Here is an 18,213-nt window from a genome sequence, read left to right as displayed (position 1 = left end):
ATAACAGCCTACGTATATATGTATGTACAAACTGCCACTCAAGTTAACGTTGGTTGGAATTGTTTAATTGAAGTGACGATGGCTCAAGTAATTTTGAAGGATTTTAAATACATATTTACCATTAAATACAATTTTTTTTATTTTATTTTATGTGATAAATAAAGATGTCATACCATAAATGTTTTTGAACAATACCCCGGTAAATACAAAACTGTCAGAGTGAACGCATCCTTCTCAACAAATGACTACGCAATGTTTACACTTGCTGTGCGATTGGGGTTTCTTCAAGTTACTTTGATTTTTTTCATTTTATTTACAGTAATGGATGTTCTAATGTATTATTATTGTCGTATTACAGTGTGAAATGTTTTTAATACTGGTATTTACATACATAGTTACTTCAACAAGGCTGCCATTATTATTAGCCAACTGTAAAGCCTGGATTCCTGTACCAATATGCCAAAATAATAGAGTCACTTTTTGTTACCGTTAGATAAGTCGACCCCCTAATTTTGGCATGATTTTTTGGGGCTAAAGGGTCGACTTATACGCCGAAATATACGGTACTTGAATTTGAGTCAGAATCGAGTTACTTTTTCAATAATTAATATTTTCAAATTAACCCTCTTACGCCGATTGGACGTATCAAACGCCGAGATAAATTGTCTCCCGGGTGGCAATTGGATGTATTAAACGTTGACATAAAAGTTTTTATAAAAATGTGCGGAAAAATACTTATAGGCCTACCAGCCGAAAACTTTTGAATCACGCGCCTTGGGGAATGCTATAAGCTCACAGAACAAGGCGTTGTTTTGTTTACAATTGCTACGCATGCGCGAATTTCTTTCTCATTGCACTAAAAAGTATCAGTGACACATCTCAGAAATTATTTCGTCACTGACATAATTTTTGCACCATTTTAAAATGATATTGTTATGATACAATAAAGTTTCATACATACTTACCTGGCAGATATATACAATTGAAGACCCACCCAGCCTCCCCGCAGGAGACAGGTGGAAGAGAGAATCTGATTAGAAAACGGGAATAGTTCCTAGTCCTGCTACCCAGAGCAGGGCGGTAGATCACCTGACCTACCTGTAGCGAGTGCCGCGAAATTTGAATTTCTGTCGGGGACGACGGAGTCGATAGCTATGTATATATCTGCCAGGTAAGTATGTATGAAACTTTATTGTATCATAACAATATCATCTTCATACATTCAACTTACCTGTCAGATATATACATAGCTGATTGACACCCTTTGGTGGAGGGCAAGAGACAGCTAACTAACTGACTAGACAGGTAAACAACATATGTTGTAGGTATAAATAAACCTTAGTTCCTACCTTATTAGATGGAAGACTTCGTGGCTACTGCCCAGGAGTCTGCTTCATCTCAAGAGCCTTAGCGAGATAGTGATCTGTGGCCAAGAGTTCTTGCCGGTCTGTCGATGGGGTCTTATCCACTTACTCGGCAGAGCCTAACTGGCGTTTGTCAAGGGGTGCTAATCCGCTTATATGACAACACGCCATCTTTAAGGAGCACACAACCGATCCCGATCACCCGATCCTAACCCGTGTTAGTTCTTAGATTGCCAAGAGTCATCCCCAAACTCTTAGCAAACAACCACAAACTCGAAACTCATACATACAAAAATAAAAAATTTTGTACCCCTCTAATAGTCAGCTGTCACTCGATTTCCAAATGAAGCGAAGTGAAGGCCGCTATTGCGACATCTGACACTCCCATGCACAGGAAACACGAGAACGCATCCGACAAGAGGGTTACGTACACAATTTAAGGATCGGTGCTCTCTCCTTTACCCAGAACCGTCTGTGCTGACACAAACGGACCTAAAGAAAAACATTTCTCATACGTTTACTCGCACATCTTTTAAATAATGAGATGCAAATACTGAGTTGCATCTCCAATAGGTTGCGTCCAAAATATTTTTCAGTGACATATTTCTCTGGAACGCAATTGATGTCGCGATTGCCCTTACCTCATGAGCTCTTACTCTTAATAGATTAAAAGAGTCACCTGGGCAGTTCTTATGAGCCTCGGTAATTACACTTCTAACAAAGAAGGCCACAGCATTTTTAGACATAGGTCTCTTGGGGTCTTTTACCGAGCACCAAAGACCATGTTGTGAGCCTCCCAACCGCTTCTTCCTGTCCAGATAGAATTTCAGTGCTCTAACTGGACAAAGTGATCTTTCTATTTCTCTGCCTACTAGGCTAGTAAGTCCTTTTACCTCGAAACTCCTAGGCCAGGGATTCGAAGGGTTCTCGTTTTTGGCAAGAAAAAGAGTCTGGAATGAACAAATCGCAGAATCTTCTTTGAAACCAACTCGTGACTCAAGGGCGTGCAACTCGCTGACCCTTTTAGCCGTAGCCAGAGATAGAAGAAATATACACTTTCTAGTGATATCACGGAATGAAGCCGTATGAGGTGGTTCGAACTTTTCCGAGGATAGAAATTTCAGAACCACATCTAAGTTCCAGCTCGGAATCCTAGGCTCTACTGACTTGGACGTTTCAAAAGAGCGGATGAGGTCCGTGCAAATCTTTATTATTCGTCAAGTCTAAGCCTCTGTTTCTAAAGACTGACGAAAGCATACTTCTGTATCCTTTAATTGTTGGTACAGAGAGATGTGACTTTTCCCTCAGGAAAAGAAGGAAATCCGCAATTTCGGTTACAGAGGTATTGGAAGAGGACAGCTTCTTCGACCTGCACCAGTTTCTGAAAACTTCCCACTTCGATTGGTACACTCGCCTAGTAGATGATCTGCGGGCTCTAGCAATTGCGCTTGCCGCCTTGCGAGAAAACCCTCTCGCTCTGACCAATCTTTCGATAGTCGAAAGGCAGTCAGAGCAAGAGCGGGTAGATTTTGATGGTACCTCTCGAAGTGGGGTTGTTTGAGCAGATCTATCCTGTTTGGAAGAGATCTGGGGAAGTCCACTGTCCACTCCATCACCTCCGTGAACCAAATTCGGGATGGCCAATATGGGGCTATCAGAGTCATTCTGGTTCCCTTCGAGGCCACAAACTTTCTGACTACTTCCCCCAGAATCTTGAATGGGGGAAAAGCGTACACGTCTAGCCCTGACCAGTCCAGGAGAAAGGCGTCTATAGCATAGGCCCTTGGATCCTCTACCAGAGCGCAAAATGTGTCTATCCTTTTGGAGAGAAACGTGGCGAATAGATCTATCTGTGGTTTCCCCCAAAGATACCAAAGGGTCTGACAGACTTCCGAGTGGAGGGTCCATTCTGTAGGAAGGACCTGGAACCTCCTGCTCAGTCTGTCCGCTCTCACGTTCCTCTCCCCTTGCACAAATCTCGTTAGAAGGACCACATTCCTTTGATTTGCCCACATCAGCAGATCTCTTGCCAGTTCGTATAGGGCGAAAGAGTGAGTTCCTCCTTGCTTCTTGACATAAGCCAGAGCGGTCGTATTGTCGGAGTTTATCTGAATTACTTTGTCTCTGACTATCTGCTCGAAGCTCCTTAATGCGAGGTGAATCGCAAAGAGCTCCTTGCAATTTATGTGCCATGACACCTGCTCTTCCGACCAGGTGCCTGACACTTCTTCGGACCCTAGAGTCGCACCCCAACCTGTCTCCGATGCGTCTGAGAACAATGTCAGGTTTGGGTTCCGAACTTCTAAGGATACTCCTCTGTTTTCTTCCAAGGGGGTCAACCACCACCTTAACTGTTGTTTTATTTCTAATGAGATCGGAAACGTGTCCGAGAGCTGTCCTGTCTTCCAACTCCAACTGCTTCTCAGGAAGTACTGAAGCGGACGGAGATGCAGTCTTCCTAGAGGAAAGAACTGTTCGAGCGAGGAAAGGGTCCCCAGAAGGCTCAACCATTCCCTCGCTGAAGTACGCTCTTTCTCTAAGAAGTTCAATACTGTGGCACAGCCTTTCCTTACTCTCTCTTGAGAAGGAAATACTCGAAAACCCCGAGAATCCATCTGAATCCCCAGATAGACTAACGTTCGGCTGGACATGGGGACCATCTGGGATTTCTCGAGGTTCACGATTAATCCTAATGTCTTCGTCAAATCCAGGATTGTTGACAGGTCCTCCAGACACTGCTTTTGAGACCTGGCCCTGATGAGCCAGTCGTCCAGGTATAGGGAGACGTTTATCCCTTTCATGTGAAGGTGTTTGACACATTTTTCATTAAGTCTGTGAAGACTTGGGAGCCGTAGAAAGGCCGAAACACAGGGCCCTGAACTGATAGATCCTTCCCTCTCGAACATGAAACGAAGGTACTTCCTCGACGAATGGTGAATCGGGGACGTGGAAATATGCGTCTTGAAGATCTAGAGACGCCATCCAATCTCCTTGACGGAGAGCTGCAAGTACTGAGGCAGACGTTTCCATGCTGAACTTCTGTTGTTGTACGAATTTGTTCAGCGAACTTACATCCAGTACTGGTCTTCATCCCCCCGAGGCTTTCGCTACGAGAAACAAGCGATTGTAAAACCCCGGGGAGCTTTGATCCAGTACCAGCTCTATTGCTCTTTTGTCCCACATCTGCTCCACCATTTGACGAAGAGTATCCATCAGAACAGGGTCCTTGTATCTGGCTGACAGTTCCCTCGGTGACGTTGTCAAGGGGGGTCTGTCCTTGAATGGGATATAATAACCCTTCTTGATTACTGACATTGACCAAGGATCGGATCCTATGTCTTCCCATGCTCCCGCAAAGAATTGTAACCTGGCTCCTACAGGTGTCTGGAGGAAAGATTTCTCATTTTCCCTTCTTAAAGGGACGGAAGGCAGATCTTCCCCTTTTTTCAGTTGATTTCTGACGATGGATCTAGCCTGAGGCCCGGCCTCCTCGAAAGGGCTGTTGTTGTTTGAGTTGGCTTAGATGCTTTCTTTTCCTCACTAGCCACCGGTCTATTCTTCCTTGAGGATTGCCTCAAAAGATCCTGAGTGGCTTTCTCAGTTAGCGAATGGGCAATGTCTCTCACCAACTGCGAAGGAAATAAATGCTCTGAGAGGCGCATACAGCAAGGCAGATCTCTGTGAAGGAGAGACGGCCTTAGTGAGAAAGGCACTATGAACCGTCTCTTCTTAGTATTCCCGCACCAAAGAGGGAGCACACTTCTGCCGATCCATCTTGAACCGCCTTATCTATGCATGTAAGGATGCTATGCAAGGTTTCAGGGCTTAGTTGTTCTTTTTCATGGGACTTCTTAGCAATGACCCCAAGGGACCAATCTAGGAAGTTAAATACTTCTAAGGTGTGAAAAAGTCCCTTGAGGAGATGGTCCATTTCCGAAAGACCCCATGTTACTTTTGCTGAATTCAAGGCATGTCTCTCACGAGTCCACGAGACTGGAGAAGTCCGATTCAGCTGAAACAGGCAGAGACAATCCATGTTTTTCTCCCGTTTCGTACCATATGCCTCTCCTGCCCCTTAGTTTAGCGGGAGGCATGCAAAAAGATCGTCCTTCCTAACTCCTTCTTAGTCTTGATCCAGGAGTCCAGCGACTTGTAAGGCCCTTTTCATGGATATGGCCGGCTTCATTTTCAGGAAAAAGACGAAGACTTGTGTGCCTTCGTACTTGAAAATAGAGAGCGAGGAGAAGGAGGAGCGGCTGGAGTTAATGCATCTCCATATTCTTCTAAGAGAAGAGCAGAAAGAACTTTGTAATTCGAGAGCCCTTCTCTGTTAGTAGCTTCGTCCTCCGAGACGTCATCTAAATTTAATAGGATCGGAAGGAGAAGGCTCCCTTCCCTCCTCTGTCTCCTCTCTCGATTTCTTCCTTTCCGAAGAAGAAGCACTTCTATAAGGAGATGGGCTAGGAGTAACTCTCTCCTTACGTTTATCATTAGGAGAGTCACGTATCACTGCTCTACGCCTGTTAGACTCCTGTCGGATGTCAAGCTCTTCACGAGGAGAATGCGCCTGGCGTTTAGCAGGAGTATCTCGCTGAGGAATACTCCTGAGGCCTGGTAGGAGTAACCTGTTTGGAATACTCCTGGCGCCTGACAGTCGTTACACTCTTCGAATACTCCTGCCGTCTGGAAGGCGCATCTCGCTCCAAATACTCCTGGCGCTTGTTAGGAGTATTTAAGCTCAGAATACTCCTGGCGCTTGGTAGGCGCATCGCGCTTCGAATACTCCTGGCGCCTGGTAGGAGTAAAAGTCCAGAATACTCCGGCGCCTGGTAGCGCGCATCGAGCTTTCGAATTATCTGGGCCTGGTAGTGAGTAAAAAAGTCCGAATACTCTGGCGCCTGCGGAGGAGTATCGAGCCAGAGTAGTAATCACAAGGCGCTTGGCAGGAGTACATCTTCTTTCCCGAATACTCCTACCTGACCGAACGGAAGGCGCAATCTAGTTCCGAATACTCCTGATGCTTGGTATGGAAGTATCTGCTCATGGAATGCGCCTTTCGAATAAAACAAGTATAATTGGGCGCTAGCGGGCGCTATACTCCTATCAGGAGTTCTCTCTTCTCCAAATAGGCTTCTTGTTGCTTGGATGAAGATCTGGGCCTAGAACGATCTACAGTAAAGTCTGGCTCTTGGCGCCTACTTGGCGCCTGGCTCCTAGTTGGCGCCTGACGCTTGGTAGGAGTTACTTCCTTTCCACTCTCGCCTGCCTAACGCACCGCTCCCCCCAGAGATGGCTGCTTGTGCGACAACTCCCCTGGAGGGTTCGTCGCGCCCGACAGGAGATCGGTATTTGGATCTCTTAATAGGAAGCCTGTCATCCTTTTTACGAGTAGGCTCCTTAGAAAGTACTCCTACCAAAGACGCTATTTGCTCCTGTACATTCATCAAAATTCTCCTGGTCGAAGGCTCATTCGAATCAGGAGAAGGAGATCTGGAAGGCGCTCGAGAGTCTTTTCCCTTCCAAGGATCTAAATCCTTTCTAGCTTTCTTGATTACCGAAGGCGCCTCCTCTTCAGAGAAGCGCTCGGGGCTAGAATTAAGCTCAGGTTCTTTCCAGTTCCTTTTTAGCGGACGTGAAAGCTTCGATTCCTTCCATCCTCTTCTCGGAGAAGGCGAACTAGAAGATGAAAAGCACTCACGAAGGACGCTTTTTCTATAGCTGTCCCTGGCAGACTGAGATGTATACGATTCTGCCGAAGGGAACGCCTGATCGTTGGGGATTCCCCACGACCCCCGTAAGGCTTTCGACTTTCCTTCTCCTCTGGCCAGGGAGCTTGGAAGAGGTCGTAGGCCGGAGCGTCGCAAAGGGGAACGACCAGACGCCCCCTCCACTACACTGGGGACACTAACATCACTCGAGAAACCACATTCACTTCTCTTACCTTCTAATGCTTCCATTTTCTCTTGCATTTTTTGAAGGGAAGCTCTGAGTTCCGCTATTTCTGAGGCGGAATCAGAGGGATAAACTTGTGAACGGGCTGAAACAGAATGGGCATAATTACGAGAAGAAGAAGAAGCTACAGAACTACTAGACATTTTCCGGCTTTTGTAAGCCGCCTTCCTCTCTCTATCCTTCTCTAACTTCTTCAAGTAAGAAGTCAGATTCTTCCATTCTTGCTCACTCAATCTCTCACACTCGTTACACGTTTTCTCAATTGAGCATTCAACCTTTCTACAACCACTACATGTAGTGTGAGGATCTACCGAAGCTTTCGGAATCCTCACCTTACAGCCCTCATTCACACACACTCTGAAGCTAACACTAGAATCAGACATATTCACGAAAATCCAAAGCGAAGTCCAAAAACCAGTCCACGATAGCGAATGCCAAACAACGATCAAGTACGTCACCAAAAAAATCAGTCGAAAGATGATCAAAATCGTTGTGAAAAAAGAATTCCAGTCAGGAGGAAGTAACAACAATGTTGATACTACCGGCGACAGAGAGAATCTGATTAGAAAACGGGAATAGTTCCTAGTCCTGCTACCCAGAGCAGGGCGGTAGATCACCTGACCTACCTGTAGCGAGTGCCGCGAAATTTGAATTTCTGTCGGGGACGACGGAGTCGATAGCTATGTATATATCTGACAGGTAAGTTGAATGTATGAAATTAGCCGTTACATGGAGTATTATACATGAAAATGTGCACAATTTCATGTAGAATGCAATAAAAAAATACTTATGATTGTAGCTTTTATCAGTTTTGAAATATTTTCATATAAATAATGATAAGTGCCAAAATTTCAACCTTCGTCAACTTTGACTCTACTGAAATGGTCGAAAAATGCAATTGTAAGCTAAAACTCTTATATTCTAGTAATATTCAATCATTTACCTTCATTTTGCAACAAATTGGACGTCTCTAGCACAATATTTCGATTTATGGTGAATTTATGAAAAAAACTTTTTCCTTACATCTGCGCGGTAACTCTTCCGATAAATTTTTTCGTGCGATTGTCGTAATGTTTGCACCATTTTAAATTTGCCGTTACATAAAGTTTTATATATGGAAATGTGCACAATTTCATGCACAATACAACTAAAAACAACCCATGGTTGTAGCTTTTATCAGTTTTGAAATATTTTCATATAAATAATGATAAGTGCCAAAATTTCAACCTTCGGTCAACTTTGACTCTACCGAAATGGTCGAAAAACGCAATTGTAAGCTAAAACTCTTATATTCTAGTAATATTCAATCATTTACCTTCATTTTGCAACAAATTGGAAGTCTCTAGCACAATATTTTGATTTATGGTGAATTTATATATAGAAAAAATTTTTCCCTGCATCCACGCGGTAACTCTTCCGAAAAAAATCTGAAATTGTTTTGTGCGATTGTTGTAATGTTTACACCATTTTAAATTAGCCATTACATAAAGTTTTATACTATATGAAAATGTGCGCAATATCATGTAGAATACAACAATAAATGATTGAAGGTTGTAGCTTTTCTCATTTTCGAAATATTTGCATATAAATCACGATAAATAGAAAAAAACCATGTACGGTCAACTTTGACTCTTCCGAAAGTCGAAAAACGTAATTGTAAGCTAAAACTCTTACATTATAGTAATATTCAGTCATTTATATCTTCATTTTGAAATAAATTCGAAGTCTCTAGCACAATATTTAGATTTATGGTGAATTTAAAAAAAAAAACTTTCCTTCCCTCCGCGGGCGGATTCTCCGCCGCAAATCTCCGAAATGCGTATGTCACATTATCGTTATATTTGCTCAGTTTCATAGTTTTATATATGAAAATGAGTGCAATTTCATGTAGAATACAACAAAAAATAATTGAAGGCTGTAGCTTTTCTCATTTTCGAAATATTTGCATATAAAAAAATATATAAAAAAATTCGACATTCGGTCAACTTTAACTCTTCCGAAATGGTCGGAAACTGCAATTGTAAGCTAAAAATCTTACAGTATAGTAATATTCAATCATTTTGAGACAAATTGGAAGTCTCTAGAACAATATTTAGATTTATGGTGAATTTTTGAAAAAAACATTTTTTTACGTCCACACGTTACGAATTCATGCATCATTTTGTGATAATATTTTCTCTGTGCTGCTTTGATTGTTTTACAATGTGTTATATACCAAAATGATCGCAATTTAGTGTACAATATGACGAAAAAAATTAACTCGTTAGCTTTAACTGTTTTGCTCACAGCGCGATCTGAATAAAATTATATATGAAATTTTGTTTCGCGCTATCATATATCGCATTATTTTTATATGATAATGATATTTTTTTTCATTTCTGATGGTTGCATACTAAACTCCAGGCAATCACAAAAAAAAAAGGAGCCAAAAATGAACTCTTAATCTTGAAAACTAAGCTCGCTGTGATTTTTTGAAAAAAATATTTTTTTCGCTTCGGTGCTCACTCCGAGACCGCCTCGGCATACAGGAGACGATTTTTATTATACCCCTTCGGCGTAAGAGGGTTAATCATCATAAATATGTAAAATATTTATGTTTTACTATTTATCTAAAAAATTATCTAGTGCACGATTCGTCGTCTTCTACCAAAGCAGTAGTTTTCCTTAAAAACGTGGCCAGGGACCGTGTTCCGATTGTTGTGATGAAAGTGCCCCAGCGTCTATGGGTAAACGTGGTGTGCGGATTTATCACATGAAATGGGAAGTTTGTTGCCACAGCGACTCCGCAAACATCGACATGGCGTCAATCTTCTAAGTTATTCAAGCGTAAGTAAAAATTTCGAAAGCATTTTGGTGAAATTTGCACTGCGTTGGCCACCCTTTTCACTACCCTCTGTTTAAAGCTTTAAATTTGAAAGCCTTAATTTTCTAACTTTGGAGAAAATACTTCACTTCGAAAGGAGAGTAGAGGTCTTTAGAGCGTCTCTCACCAACAACAAGTCGTGGCTGATGAACATCTCCGTGTCAGGATGCGTTATAAGTACTTTTTCGGAGGGTGGCCATACGTGACCGTCAGTGTGTTGGGCCAGTCCATGCAGTTGTTTACCTTATGTGGAAGTTAATGCTTAAAGCAATGCAGCTAAAGGGCCATGGGGTCTACAAAAATACTAAATACTGTCTACAGTGCACCATAGTTTTAAGAAAGCCTGTTAGCAAGCCCCTCAGTATTAAGTATTTCCACATTTCACTAGCCTGTAAATTACTAATTTCAAATTTACTTAAGAACATTTTAAACTTAAAAAAAAAAAACGCACACACACACACACACAATGTAAAAGCTGCATATTAAGGTTAATACATGCAAATCCTGTTGCCAGGTATTCACCTTTCCCACAGTAGGCATAGGTCAGGTTATCAACCTGCTATTTATGAGGCAGAAACAAAGGTTGGAAAGGTGAGGGAGGGGTTACTCTTGCCTCCTTTTGATAGTAGATAACCCTTTTCTATAAATACTTGTTTACTGTTCCTACTTCTGACAATGAACATTGATGAGAAAATTTACCACAATCAGAATCAATAGAGGCATAATCAAAACTTACCTGTCTTGTGATGGTAACTTCATCATAATGTTCGTAACCAATTGGACTCTGCTTTTTGTCAGTGTTGTCGAATGTGACAGTAACAGTGGCTTTGGTGATACCAGCTTGGCCATTTTTATACACCAACTCTTGTAAGTTTGTAGCACGAACCTAACAAATAAATGTGGGTTAAAATTTTTTGCAATAATATCTCAGCAATGCTAATAAAAATGATATTGTTAAGATACAATAAAGTTTGTTCATACTTACCTGGCAGATATATATTAGGGCTTGTGCCTTGTATGATAAGGCGCCCTATGAGGTAATGTTAGACTAGCGATAATCTATACGCTAAGTCGGTTGGTATTGCACTTCCATCTTCAATGGAGTGTCTGGGGTTTTGTAGATCACTTACGAAGTCGGTATTATCTTTACGACGATGTGTTAAACTCATGGTTCGGTGAGGTTCTTGTAGAAAACACTAAGTATAAAAAATTATATATTCTTCTGAAGTTTTACATGGTGAAGATCAGATATGATTGTACAAGTCTTCTAATAACGATAGCTTGATCGGTTCTGCCAATGATGATGGCTAATCCTATTCCTCTACATGATAAAGCTTAGGTAAAGAGGTACAGGTCTTCTAATGACGATAGCTAACTCTGTTCTGCCTGTCTACCATCTCTGTTACAAGTTATGAAGGAATAGACAGTAGTTCGAACATATGAACATACATACAATGACATAGTTTTCATACGAACACAACATCAAATGAGACACGCTACAGATCACGTATGCGGTAAGTTGTCTCAGCAGGGCGCTTGGACTAATGTTTATAAACAATTGAATGACTACAGGTGACGGCATGTCAACTTAGCCTACATACTTATTGTATACGTCATCTTTAGCGTCTCTAGTCTGATCACATTCCTGCAAGCAATCTGGTTGACCTCTTTAGTTTTAGACTTTTATATATATGGACTAACATTCCATATTTTTATTATGTAAACACTTACCTTAGCTCGGTCAGCTACCAAACCAACTACTGAATATTACTCAAACTTGACTTGCATTTGACTTATAGGAGTGTGATACAGACACTATGTGAATATATATATATAATAAGTAAATAAAAATTCATGGTGTACATGAATTGATTCAAGTAATAAAAATATAAAACAATGATATTGGTAAATAATAGTGATCACGTGATAGATAATGATACAGTTTTTTCACTTCATCTCTTTAAGATACTTATGCTACAGAAAATACTATGTACTCTGATAATTTGCATAGAATTAAGATTTAAAACATGATAAAAATCATATTTAAACTGATAAAATATTTCATATATGAATTGATAAATTATTAATGTTATGCTGATTGATTCGTTGATTTTTTATGCTAACTGTTACATATCTGCGGATATGTTAAGATAAAAGGTAACTGATTTGATTATAGCTACCTGATTTGGGTTTATACATATGTATATGGATTCATATAATTATGATTAATATATGTGCACTTTAAATAGATTCCTATTGCGTACACACAAAAAATATATTTCGATTCTGTTATTTATGATCATTTATATATAGATTCCTAGTGCGTACACGCAAAAATATATTTCGATTCTGTTATTTATGATCATTTATATATAGGATACTGTACTTTATATATAGGATACATGACGAGGTTATACTACTTCCACTTTTAACTAGCGTTTTCGAACAACTTTTCGTCCATTACACAGTTCCAGACAACCACCTATAGCCAATTGAAACGGCCTTTTTCAATGGTTAAAACAAGGGGAAAAAGTTGCATGGGTGGGCGGGGTCCAACGTTCTATTTTGCGCTCATACTTATTCTCTGCATCCTAAGCTACACGATTACGTTCGCGATGAATAAAAAAAACATCCCCAGCACGAGTCCTTCGCCAGCAAAGTAGAGTTGAATATCCTTCGGGTCGTATTGTCGGAAGTAGTCCCATTCGTAGTCGATTCCGACAGCCGCCGGAGCATTCCGCATTTAAAACGAGATTAACGACGAGATACGGTGTCGGTCGAAGAAGTCCATGAAAATTCCTTTCACATTGTAGGCGGTTGTTACTTGACTGTAGTCGTCCGCTGCGATGAACGATTTTTTGAAGTTGCGATTGTGTGAAACTCTCGTACTGCAGGATACTGTAACCAGGTTCCATTAATCAGCCTGCAAGTGAAATTATACTTGTCACAAGGGCAAAGTAAATTCAGACGACATCCAAATACAGGGGAGGGAAGAGAGCCATTTAGACCAGACTTAACCCACATGAATTCGCTGATATTTTGGAATTGGAATTAAGAAGATGTCCGCTGTACAAACTTTTTATCCATGGCATTACAATGAGTTGAACCTACCCAGGTCTATGATGACTGTAAAAATATCCATAATTATGAAAAAATAAATAGATATCATTACGAATCTCAAAGAAAATTAGATATTACTGGTAGTAAGTTACTGACAAAGAAGTGGAAAATGAGCTATTTGTAAGATTGCCAGGCAGCATAAAAGAGTCAAAGAGAATATTAATCATGATTCTATGTGCCCTAACAAAAGTTTCATATCAATTTCTCGTGCGCATCCTCGAGGTTAATTTTTTTAAAACGTTTTATTAATAGGTAGGAGATGCAACGAAAAAACCCACGATGTAACTAATTTCTAAATAAACTTTGGGTTTTCAAGAAAATGTGACATTTTCCCATGAATGTTTTACTTGAATTGTAATAGGCTAATGTTGCAAGTAAATATTTCATATATACATATATTGATACTTCTAAATGTCTATGAGGTTCAGAAAAAAAATTAATTCATTTTGTTGTTATAGAAATTCTATTTGCTTATATTGTTCATTAATTTTAAAATGATTACAAGTCCTTAACTAATTGCATTACACACACGGATAAGAATATGTTATGTGGCCTGTGCATGTGACCTATGAACCACATGTGAAGTTCATGAACTAAGCATTCCTTTCTCCAGTCAATCTGCTTTTGCAAGCAGAGCGACACACAGATGAAGCGTGTGTAAGCAGATTATTGAGGTTAAAAGGAACAAATGCTGATACGGCAATGATGGCGTCGTCACTTGGCAGGAGATTGCTCTCAGCCCAGCTAAGAGTTACGTTACTTGCTGTAAGAGATACGACTTTAGGATAAATTTTTTTTGTTTTTTCATACTCGACCCACATGAGAAGAATGTCTGAAAAAAAAACAGTACCAAAATTGAACAATATATTAGTTTCATGTTTGGAAAACTGCATAATTGTAATTATGTTAATTAAATATTCCTTATTCAAACTATATGAAAAAGGTTTTCCATACAAATTCTATATATATTATTAGCCCTGTATAAGATTCATATAGGATTATTTCATAGATAACATTTTCACTTCTAGACTTCCTGACTTTAAAATCTCTTTTATTTTATTTTATTTATTTATTTTATTTATTTATTTATTATTATTATTATTATTATTTATTTTTTTTTTTTTTTTTTTTCATTGACTACGAATATAAATCACCGGGACAGACAATATGTCATTAGGTTTTGATATGTGTTTGAACTTTTAGCTTATTTGTCATTACTAAAGCGTTAAGTTAGAGTTCAAATCTTTTACGCATATATATTTGGATATTTAATGGTTACGTTTTGCTTATTGATATTATCGTGATTCCTTTTTTATTATAATTTGTAACCCTTCCGACTTCTTACGGAGTGTATTATATTGACTCCACTTGTATCCATATTTATCTTATTTTTTTATATATTTATTTATTTATATATATTTTTTATATATATTTGATAAATTAATGGTTGGCTTGAATATGTGGAAAAGTGTTCTAGCGACGTACCGTATAAGGCTACTTGCGGCATCAATTCTATAGATACAAGATATATATGATAAAGGTATTTAAAACCGCGAGAACCGCTATAATCCAGTTCGGATCCAACATCACGAGTTGTAACTCGTAAGACATTGACACTTCCTATTTAATTATCAGTTATTCTACCAAACCGATTGACTCTGGGTGATAAAATATATTATTGGTTTTCTTAATGGAAAGGAATTCACACAACGTGTTAAGGAGATTATTATTGATTTACACCACCCGAGTCACAGATTATTATGTGTTGAATTCCATATTTACTGATTTAGCACTCATAAATATTCGTAACGCACTCAATTGCGGTGTTTGTTTTTAGTGCTATTAATTCTATATAACGTGTCAAGGAACTATTAACACTAAGAAGTGTTTATTCCCTCTATCAGACTCGTAATTCTGTTAATAATTCTACGTATATTCTTTCAAGGATTGATTTGGCACAGGATAGGCCCTTAAACTGACAGGTGTCTTAGTGTATCCCTTGTTTTCATGACACGTGTTACAATTAGTTATGTGCTTTTTATCTGTAAGCATTGGTAGGCCAGTAAAATAAAAAGTGATTTGGCTTTCTGTGACATAGTAGAGAACCCTGGATGACGGAATGCACCAGTTTATGACGATTGGTATGAAAGAGATTATTACTACTACCTGGTCGTTAGTCATCTGCTGTGTTCTTCGGGTTTTCCTTGTCACAGACCTACATAGAACATTACTTTTGATTACATTATTCTGATACACATACTATAAATATACTTTTGCTTTAGGGTCTCTGCTCGAAGTGTTTATTGTTTTTGCCTAGCCACTGACCCTGTTTCCGTTTCGAAGTGTTTATTGTTTGTGTTTATTGTTTTGCTTATCACGTTGACTCTTGCTTTGTTCAGTTTGTAACAGTTCTGCGCTCCTCCGACCCAGATATTCAATGCTCGCGATCTCTTGGGTAAGGAATTTTCTTGTTTAGATACGGTTTTAACAATAGGCACGGATGTTTCTATATCTTTTAGTCCAATTAATGGTTCTTTGCTGTATGGTGCGGGATTGCGGGATAATGCGTCAGCTATGATATTTGCTTTCCCAGGTAGATATCTTATCTTGGCTCCAATAACCTGAATGATCATTTGTCACCGAGTTCCTTTGGACTGTGATTAAAGCCTTTGAAAAACTCGGTAAAAGGACTCATGTTCAGTAAGGACTTTATCAGGATAGCCATAGATTATGAACTTAGATGTACTAGTGAGTTAAAGATACCTAGCCCTTCCTTGCCTATTACTGCATATTTACTTTCAGAGGGCTTTAGTTTACGTGAATAAAAAGCTATAGGAAAAGAACTGTTTATCATATTACTGAAGTAGTATCCCTCTTACCCCTTGGTCTGAGGCGTCTGTTGCAATAAAAAAAAAATTCAAAAACCTTATTTGTAAATCAGGGATTTTTAAGTTAGGTAAGCGTGCATTTTCCGCTTTGAAGATATCGAACGCCTGTTGATGCTTTTCAGACCATAATAAATCTACGCTCTTCTTCGTAAGATCTGTTAAAGGAGCTGTCATCATTGAAGCGTTACCTATTTACATACGATTGTAATACCCACTACAGCGCAAAAGTGCTGTATCCCCCCTTTTACGTTAATAAGTACCGGAAAGTTATGAATAGCCGACACCTTACCATGGACTACCTTTAAGACCTTGACCAGCACATAAAACCTAGATAAACATGTTCGGTTTTAAAAAACTCACATTTAGATATTTTACTCTGAGATTATTTGTCTTTGTCTCTGTAGCACTAGCTCTAGTTTATGTGAATGTACTTCTAAGGTATTAGAAAAGATTATAAGACCAACCAATAGGCATGTAGAGTATCCCCTAAAAGTCTCCAAACACTATATTATAATTTGGGGCGCAACGTAAGCCGGAGGCATACGTAAAAAATTGATAATGTCCCCTGAGTGTGCTGAAAACGGAGTATGAGGTACAATCACTTAGGTAATGGTATCTGGTAAAAGCTTTTAAGTAAGTCCAAGCTGGTGAAAAATTTATTCTAACCTAACAGAGATAAGATGTCGTCGCTACATGGCACTGGAAACTATCGGGAGTCGTTTCCTTGTTTAAGCGACAGAAATCTACGCAGATACGCCAAGTCCGATCTTTTATGGCATGACGTTTTGAGGGAAAATTATATGGGCTATTTGATTTCCTTTACGGATATTACTTTAGATAGATTATCAGAGAGATTCATCCACGACTGGTTGGGCGTGATTAAAAATTAGCAACAATAAAAAATGCGATATTTATAACTTCCGTATCCACGATATGTATACTTTTAGGGCTTTGTTCGCGGAAATCGTTATATTTCAGAGTGTCGGGAAGGATTAAAATTTCATTTCCCAGCAAAGTCTTTTTACACGCACTAAGACATTCGAGGGTGCATGTTTCTCGAGATTTTGCGTGCAAAGTGCGACTGCGGTTGTGGGAGAATTCTGTTGGGTCATTTGAACAATGTTACGATTTATGAGACAAATGTATAGTTCCTTTATATAAGTTATTATTTGATTAACTGTCTCATTTTTGTTCAAACGGATTTTAATATGTTTGAAGGTTTATAGGATTTCCCTTTGATAAACACGCCTTATTTTGCAGGATGTAAGATAATATTTTGTATACCCCTAGATGGATCTTACAATTACACTAGATACAGATCAATGTTTTTTATAACTATAGAGGTATCTGTAAGCGCTCGCTTATCCGGACTTCTCATTAGGGAAGTTCGAACAACAGACGGTGAGTCCGTAAATACTGGTAATTAATTGTACTAAAGGAATAAATAAGATATTCTAATTTTTACGGCGCGTACAGTCGGGCTTAATCCACCAGTATTTATTATAACTTAATGTATTAAAATTACTAGAACCTGCTCTGATTACTTGATACTGTCGTGTGATGCATAGGAAAAAATCCTTTTTTAGTTCAAAAAGATATCGGTATGTATGAACCAACATCGCTTTTCCCCACTCTGCTAGAGTCGCTTATTGTGGAATTTGCTTCGCTTTGAAAACTTGGCAGATTTAACTAACCTTGACCACTTGACTAGGTGACACAGTCACCGAGTTTGCTCGTTTGATTCTGAACGGCTACTGTTTCTATTTCTTTTGTAATAATTAGGATCCTTCTCATTATTACCATCGGCAACGTATTGTGTGTTTTTAGCATTATGTTGCTGGTTACATATAAAGCAATGAATGATGAACTATTAGGAACTGAGCGATTACTAATAAGACAAGTTATCACTACTGCATACAATTTTAACTGTTTGTACTTCATTCTTTGCTAAAATTTGAAATAGTGAGGGATCCTGGTCAGCGCATTTAGCCTGATGAAAGATTTTTTTACAGACATGTTATTCCTT

This window comes from Macrobrachium nipponense, chromosome 35 (genome assembly GCF_015104395.2).
Source record: "Macrobrachium nipponense isolate FS-2020 chromosome 35, ASM1510439v2, whole genome shotgun sequence".
In the NCBI taxonomy this organism is placed as follows: Eukaryota; Metazoa; Arthropoda; class Malacostraca; order Decapoda; family Palaemonidae; genus Macrobrachium; species Macrobrachium nipponense.
This window is presented reverse-complemented; position numbering follows the sequence as displayed.